This window comes from Micropterus salmoides, unplaced genomic scaffold (assembly GCF_014851395.1).
Source record: "Micropterus salmoides isolate LMB-PRFRI ecotype aquatic unplaced genomic scaffold, ASM1485139v1 Ms_hic_scaffold_1976, whole genome shotgun sequence".
NCBI classification, from domain to species: Eukaryota; Metazoa; Chordata; class Actinopteri; order Centrarchiformes; family Centrarchidae; genus Micropterus; species Micropterus salmoides.
The window spans coordinates 45838-54237 of NW_024041124.1; the positions used below are offsets into that span (position 1 = coordinate 45838).

Genomic DNA, 8400 nt, shown 5'->3' on the forward strand with positions numbered 1-8400 from the left:
AATCAGTTTTCAACGTATTTAATATCACAGAACTAGAAGTGTCACAGACCATTAAATCACTCAGACCATCGAGATGCAAAGATATTTTTGATATAGATACGGTGATGCTCAAGGCTTTAAGTACATCAATTACACCCCCCATCACCAAAATTATTAATCTGTCCATTTCTCAAAATTTGTTCCCAAGCATGTGGAAACCAGCTGTTGTTGTTCCAGTTTTTAAAAGTGGAGATCCTCATTCCATGTCAAACTACAGGCCCATAAGTATATTGCCCACAGTGTCTAAGATTGCCGAGAAACTGATTGCAAAGCAAATTATTAACCATCTAAACACCACTCCCTATGCTCTCCACCCTATGCAGTTTGGCTTTAGAGCAAAATACTCCACCGAGACTGCGACTTGTTTCCTTACTGAAAATATAAGAGCTCTGTTAGATCAAGGTGGGGTTGTTGGAGCGGTATTTCTGGATCTCAGGAAGGCTTTTGACACTGTTAATTATAAAATTTTACTGACAAAATTATGTAATTTTAATTTTTCCTCAGATGCACTTAAATGGGTTGAGTCTTATCTCACTGACCGTTCCCAACATGTCAGAGTTCAATCATCTAAATCAGCGGCCTTGAGTCTGTCCACCGGTCTTCCTCAGGGATCTAATTTAGGGCCTCTGTTATTCTCCATTTATATAAATGACCTCCCACTCGCTTGTCCTGATGTTTTTGTGCAGATGTATGCTGATGACACCGTAGTCTATGCACACGGTAGGAATATCGCTCAGGTGGTTGAGAAGCTCACTAACTCCATGGATAGCATCACAGCTTGGTTGAAACACTCCTGCCTGCAGCTGAATACATCAAAAACAGTAGCAATGTTTTTTACTAAGTCCCACAAAAACTTCAGTGCTGAGCCAGATATTTTTGTTTCAGGGCAAAAATTGCAGATCGTGTCAGAATACAAATATTGGGAGTTTTAATTGATTCAAAGTTATCATCTTCATCACATGTAAAAATGGTCTGTAATCGAATTAAATATAGTCTCAGTAACTTTAGACACATTCGCCATCAAATGTCCACACAGGCAGCAAAAATGTACATGCACTCTATGATTTTCTCACACATCACTTACTGTCTACCCATTTGGGCACAAGCTAGTATTACATCTTTGAAACTGCTGCAATCACTTTACAAACGAACTGTTAAAACTCTGGATAAGAAACCATGTATTTCTCATCACTGTCCAATATTACAAAAATATAGATTGCTCAGTTGGGATAATATGGTTAAATACTCAAATCTATGTCTTATTTATAAAATTATTCATGGTTTATCTTCCCCTCCCCTCCAACAGTTTGTCAATACCCGAACAGCTGATTCCTGCAGGACCAGAGGTGCAGCTAGGGGAGATTGTATCATTCCCTTTAGGAAAAGTGTATTTGGTCATACTGCTTTTTCTGTTCTAGCTGCTGCTGAGTGGAACCTCACCCCCATAATTATCAGAAATATAAACACGTATAGTTCATTTAAGATTCAGTTAAGGAAATGGCTTATTGATCATCAGAGTTGTCAACATTAACCTATTACTACACATGCCCTTGATGCACACTGTTGACTTTATTTTTTTCCTTATGTGCGTGTCATATTTTTACCTGATGTTTGTCCGATTGTTGTTTTGGTGTGTTTAGATTGTATATTGATATTTTACTAAATGTATCTTAATTTTTTAGTGCTATGTACTATGTAATCTTTTTTAGGGTGACTCTTAACATCTGTCTAGGGACTGCAGATGAAAAATAGCCTTTAGGCTAATTCTGGCATATTGACAGAAATGTTTATGAATATGCACTGTCCCTGTAATAAATAAATAAACAAACAAACAAACACTCTTTCCCCGACAAGTCCAAGCATCACTGGCAGCAGCGGCCAGAGTTTCTCTCCCTTTCCGGTGCTGTTGACCTGCCGTGCAGTCACGCCAAGGATGGTGCATTCAGTAACGCAGCATGATTGGATTAGTAAGACCAACTGTAATAATATTACTCTTTGGGAAAAGGTAATCAATACACTAGTTACTGGAAAATGTAATATTACTGTAATATTGCCCACCACTGGTAACAGGAGTTACCAGTTGATAGAGTTTGTTTCAAACCCAAAAAACAAAGTTTCAGTAAATTAAACCTGCAAGTGAGATTGTCTGATCCTTGCTTTTACCCTTCATAAAAGCACTCCACTGACTGCTGGAAAGCCAGGGACTGTTCTTTTGACCAATCTTTAACGCTGTTTGAGTAAGTGAAGCATTATCTGTTAGAGTTTATATTGATATTGCTCTACTGGCACCTGGTCATTTTACAATGGTGAGCCATCACCACCATGACTTAAACTCATGTCGCCACTCTGTTAATAGCCACCCTAACAATTAATGTAATCAAATTCTTTGAGGTGCCAGTGCCAAAATAAATGTTTCAAAACACTAAACATGACCATGTGGCATGATGGACCAGTAAGGGGGGGATTTAATGAAATCCAAAGTACGCCACCTAGGAAATTGGGCCCCAGGAAATATTTAAATCTTGACATTTGAAGGAGAATAAAGAGGAAAAGGCACAGGAATGTTACTGATGAGGCGTGTTTCAACAAATACCAAAATGTATGCATTTTTAACAAACCAACTGGGACTGGAACTGCTGAAAAAGAAAGAACATGAAACAGCAAGAACTATGATAAAATGGTAATAGAAGTTCTTTATTACAATAATTACTTCTTTATATACAAACTTTATACAAGTCCAGCTCTCCAAGACAACAAACTAAACTCGGCATTGCTCACGGCAAAAATGGTGCCGACTATATTGTGTCCCCATGCAATTACTTACATGCAGAAAGGTGAAGGGACCTTGCCACGGGTACCTAGCCTCCCAACAAGATGGCACCCTGCTCAAAATATAAATACACAAAAACAGTCATGAAGTAACCCAGTTGGCTGGTCAAAGGGCAAACTATCACAAAAACCCTCACAAGAATATACAACTAAAGCAAATCTAAACTAAACACAGGTTACAGACAAAAGATAACTAAGGAAAAATGCAGAACTAAACCAAACATCAGGCAGGCACGCCTTCAAACCAAGCTAGTCTGAGCGGAGGCCCTTTGGCTCCACTCGCCTTTGTTTTGGTTTACATTGTAGAAATGTTGCACCTGCACCTGCTTCCAGGTACTTTTTTTCGTATCACCTAACCTCCATCGAGGTTCCAGGCGAGCTGAAGGAAACTAAAATGTAACGTGAAAACACGACAGACTGCTGACTGGTCAGAGAGAATATTCACTATTCAGTGCATCATCATTGCTGCACCAGACAGAGGCAAGCAACAGAAAGTTTTATATTTTACAGTTTTCGTATGGAATTTCATCACTAAATCCACTTCTGAGAAGTTTTGAGGTGAAATCAGCTGTGTAGATTTCAAATATTGACAGTTTTACGAGAAGTGATGGCGGAACAAAAATGTGCTTGAATATTTGAGGAGCTCCGCAAGTGGCTGCGGGGGAAGCCTGTACCAACCCGCGGGAGGAGCGTGTGAGTCCGGCCAGCCGCCCGCTCACAGAGCCGTCACACAGACCGCTGCAGCAACAACGGCAGAGGAAAACACAGCTGGAAGGTTTTCATACCGCTTATCTGTCTTTACATTCTGAGTAATGTTGAAACGTTTTAACATAAAAAAGAGAAAGCTGTGTGGATCGCTGGTGTGTGTGTGTCGCATTGAACATTACGTCGCGGCAGTTGTGTGTGGCGTCGCTATGACGACAAGCCACGTACTATCTCTGGAATACTGTCTGCAATGGAAAACGGAGCAGGGCCGAGTAGAGTCGAGTCTATCGATTTGCGCTATGGTAGCATTTTTCAGCAAGGCAGCATAGATCGTCAGAACACCGGCAACAGTTCAACGTTTAGTCTTGATGGTAAGATGTGGAACAATGATGTTGTGTGGTTGTGGACTTGAGAGCAACTTATACCATCTGCTAGGTTACGGTCTCAGTCTGAAGCGGCTTTGATTTGGATCACACTACCTTGTTTCTTACGACCCGCCCTTCTCTGCTTCTGATTGGCTAGTAGTGCTTACCTGGGAACTGCGCATGTGCAACTCCCAACAAAGATTTTGTACAAGTAAGTTGCATCACTCTGTAGCTCAAGAGCGGAGCGAACAACACATAGGGTGAAAAGAGGAGATGCAGCAATGTGCAGTATGAGGAAAGTATATAAAATACCACCTCTTTAAGTGTGAAAAAGCTACACCGAACGGTCGAAACGATATAGATCTTTATTTTAGTTCATAAGAGTGTCATAATGCAGACCTATGCCCTTGCTAAATGCTTCACAAAAAACGTTTAATAAAGCACACAGTAGCTTCATACAGTCTATGAGTAGCTTACATTATCCAGGAAATAAAACCAATCCTGCTACTTCAGGAGCTAACGCCACCTTTGGCGTAGCCTAATTTACACACGTGTAACATTCTGTAATTTGTGTGATTTAGATATAGGCCTACAATATTGACAGCGGTAGCTATTTTGACGACTGACATATACCAAGAACAATGCATTCAGACTTTACTCAACGTTTTGGAAAATGCTAACCAGTCACCTTCACCACAGTCGCGATGTGTAGAGTAGCGAAACAACCGAGAATGCATCACGTTACGTCCTGTATGGTTATTTCCTGTCCTAACAGGTGTTGTGCCAAATTCTGCCTGCCTGCCTCGAATTGCATGCACCTCGCTGAGAAAAGAGGTGGATGTAAATGTCGGCAGGTTGCCTAAAAAAATTGATCTGCCGAATTATGCATCCACCTCTTTAGGTCCTTTTCAAACACTTTGCTGTGCTCGTTGATCAAACAGCATTATCACCACATATATTTACTGAATTTCAAGGAATGGTAGGCCTACTTCTACTAAGTGTATTAAAATATTAAAGACTAAATGTTCATAAAATATATACATCGAATCATTTATCACCATTAAAGAACCCCACAAAGAATATTATAGCGTTTAAAAGCAGTATTTGGAGGTGCATACAATTCTCGGCAGGCAGGCAAAACTCGGCATAACACCTGCCTCACAGTGGAGGTGGGTTGCCAGTGGAGGTCTGCAGTTGGACCCCTCTTGATAGATTGGGTACATTTTATTGTATTTAATCTTTTTGGATTTATTTCTGTTCAGTATTTCTGACTTTTCACTAATACAGTGTTATCTTTGCAGTGCTAACAGCACTAAAAATTACATTCAAAAACACTTTCCACTTCCTGTTCTATAAGTAATCAGATGTTTACTGCCAATACCTTTCAATGGAACTATCCTACTTAAAAAAAGGAGTAGAAAAATAGTCCTTATTAAAATGTTTCAGATGATGTAGTTAATAAAAAAATCAATTTGTTGGCTATTGTTGTTTTACATGTGCGTGAATTATAACGACAATAAGCTTAGATGTTTTAAATGTTGAAATTTAAAACTAATTATCTGTCTGCAGGTGATGAAGAAAATACCACTGACCTCATCGTGTATGATTATTCATCTTATTATTGAGGGGAGGTGGGAGAGTTCATTCCTTGCAACTACGACCATGTGGGATATTTTGGGAGAGTTTTTCTGCCTACTCTCTATAGTTTGGTTTTCATCCTCGGCTTCATAGGTGCGTGAGTGAGTGAGTGAGAGAGAGTAAAGAAGACCATTACTTTACAAAGCTGAAATGCATATGATACACAGTGTTCTTACAGATTTGACATTTCCCCCCTCTCTCAGGTAACAGCCTCGTGGTGTGTGTCCTGGTGAAGCACAGAAACCAGATTAACTTCACAGACATCTGCCTTTTCAACCTGGCTCTCTCTGACCTCTTGTTCGTCCTCACGCTGCCTTTCTACTGTCACTACTCTGTGGTCAGTGAATGGACTTTCGGAGACTTTATGTGCCGCTTCATCGCTGGCTTCCACAACATCGGGTTCTTCAGCGGCATCTTCTTCATCGTTGTCATGACGCTGGACCGCTACGTCGTCCTCATGCACGCGCAAGCAGTACCACGATATCGCACTCTGAGGAAAGGCATCGCTCTGACTGTGTTCACCTGGATGCTGAGCATGAGTGTCTCTCTACCGGCTTTTGTCTTTACAAAGTCGACTCTGGCGTGCTGCGCTGTGCCTACCTCCCTGAAAACGATGGCTGGGAGACTTATAACCTCTTGGCAATAAACATACTGGGTCTCGTGATTCCCTTCTTGGTGATGGTAGTTTGCTACTCCAGGATCATCCCCACGCTAGTGAACATGAGGAGTGCAATGAAGCACCGCGTTGACAAGATGATCATGGCCGTAGCTGTGGCCTTTTTCTTATTCTGGGGTCCATATAACATTTGCCTTTTCTAGTGGTTTCTGAAATCTACAGGTAAATTACTGCTTGATTGTAAAAAGGAAGGGCACTTAATGGTGTCAGTAACAGTGACCGAGGCCTTTGCCTACACTCACTGCTGCCTGTACCCCATCATATACGCTTTTGTAGGATAAAAGTTTTGGAAAGAAGTCGTGCAGCTGCTAATCAAATGTGTGCCTGGGATTTACTTTGCCAGAGATTTATCAGATAGCTCATTCAAGAAAAGCTCAGTTGTGTTCAGGTCCTCTGAGATCACCTCCACTTTCATCGAGTAGGAGGTGGAAGTCAGATGTAATGTGTTTTAAAGACATCACCTGCAGAGTATAACCAGTGTTAGTGTGTGAAGAATTAACCCAAACTGAGAAGCATGTCTACCTTATATTTCATGTATAACTAAACTGTGCAGTTTCATTTTGTAACTTTTTCTTTAAAGAGCTCATATTATTATTATTTGCGACAATATACGGTTTACTGAATAAAGGTCAAATTATGCTTTTTGGCTTTTTCCCTTTCCTTCATCGTGTTATCCTTTACTTCCATAAAATATCTGCAATTATTTTTGAGACTTGGGTAAGACAAATGGATACTTAATTGAGATAACAATATCTCAATATCTCATCATCGCAGCTGATGCGACACCGGCGTACGCCCTGATAGTAATCAACTGAACCCACTTGCACTGTTGAGTCCAGACACCTGTGACAAGTGGTAGCATAGAGCAACATTAACATCAAAAAAACTGAAGCGCAACCTTGCTCTGTTTTGGGACTGCGAGCTGCACTTGCTGAAGTTAACTGTGACTGCGTCGGTCAAACGGTCTGAAGGGGATAACGGTACTGCCAGAGGATCAATAACGCACAGCACTAGAGAGTAAAGGTCAGGTGGATTTCTCATTAAATGTTTCATAATGTGATGACTTTTTTCTGGACATGTCAGAGAACACAGAACTGCACTGCATTTTATTCTGTTACAGTTAGGCTATTAATTGTGAATTGTCACCTGCCACCTGAATTTTTCAGAAATTTACCAGAATGCAGGAAATAAAGTTTTAATGCTTATATTTTTCATATAATTCAGCATTTAAGATTAGATTAGATAAGATTAGAAATAGTGTTAAAATATCATCTCGATCTTGTGAACTCAATCTCGAATCTCGTCTTGTGGGTTAAGTGTCTCGTCACACCGCTAGAAATAACAGATGAGATCTCATCATTGTATATTTTTGAGTTCATTAATGTCTTGCTTATTGCTCCTAAAAAGCAGTTCTGTGGAGATATTAGTGAGCCTGATTGTATTGCATTACAGTCTATGCTTGGGGATCTTTGCTGGAGGCTTGTCCTGAAATGGATTTGAACTCCGGTCCTGCTGTTTGACACTGCTACTGCACCATCCAGCTAAAATTAACAGCGAAGAACTGATTGTCTTTAAATATAGTAACTAAGTGACTACCTTAACAAATTGGAACTAAAAGGAATTTAATAAGTGCATTATTTTTGATGACAAAATATATTTTCATCTTCTTCTTAGTAACTTGTAACAGATAATCAACAATAACAACAATAAAGATTTGAAATTAAGGGAAGTAAAACTATAAACACCCACAAAAGAAAATACTCAAGTGCAAGTACCTCAAAATTTGACTTAACTACTTGAGTAAAAGAACTTTATTTTCCACCCCTAAGTGGCGTCACCAAGACAACCTGAGACATACCATGGAGGTTTTTACTTAAAGGAGACTTAAAATAGATTATTTAAGATCATTTAGAGATCTCATCTTTTGATCAGAGTAAGACACCGATCAGTTATTTACTCCTGAGGTCGCTATGAGGAAACTGAGAATTCAGGAGAAGAATCATGAGATCCTATGAGTCATAGCTGAGTTTTCTTTCTTTGAGCTCGTGGTCCCATGTTCAGGAGACTTAAATTAGACTTCAACATTTGTTCTGGCTGTCCCTAGTCTCACTCGACTAAAAATTTCCTGTTTCATCACTTGATTTGGTC

At 39.9% G+C, this 8400-nt stretch overlaps 1 pseudogene; it reads left to right on the forward strand.

Annotated features, from left to right (window-relative positions):
• The first annotated feature begins 725 nt into the window (after positions 1-725).
• Positions 726-6910, forward strand: LOC119911235 (annotated as a pseudogene).
• Positions 6911-8400: the final 1490 nt, after the last annotated feature.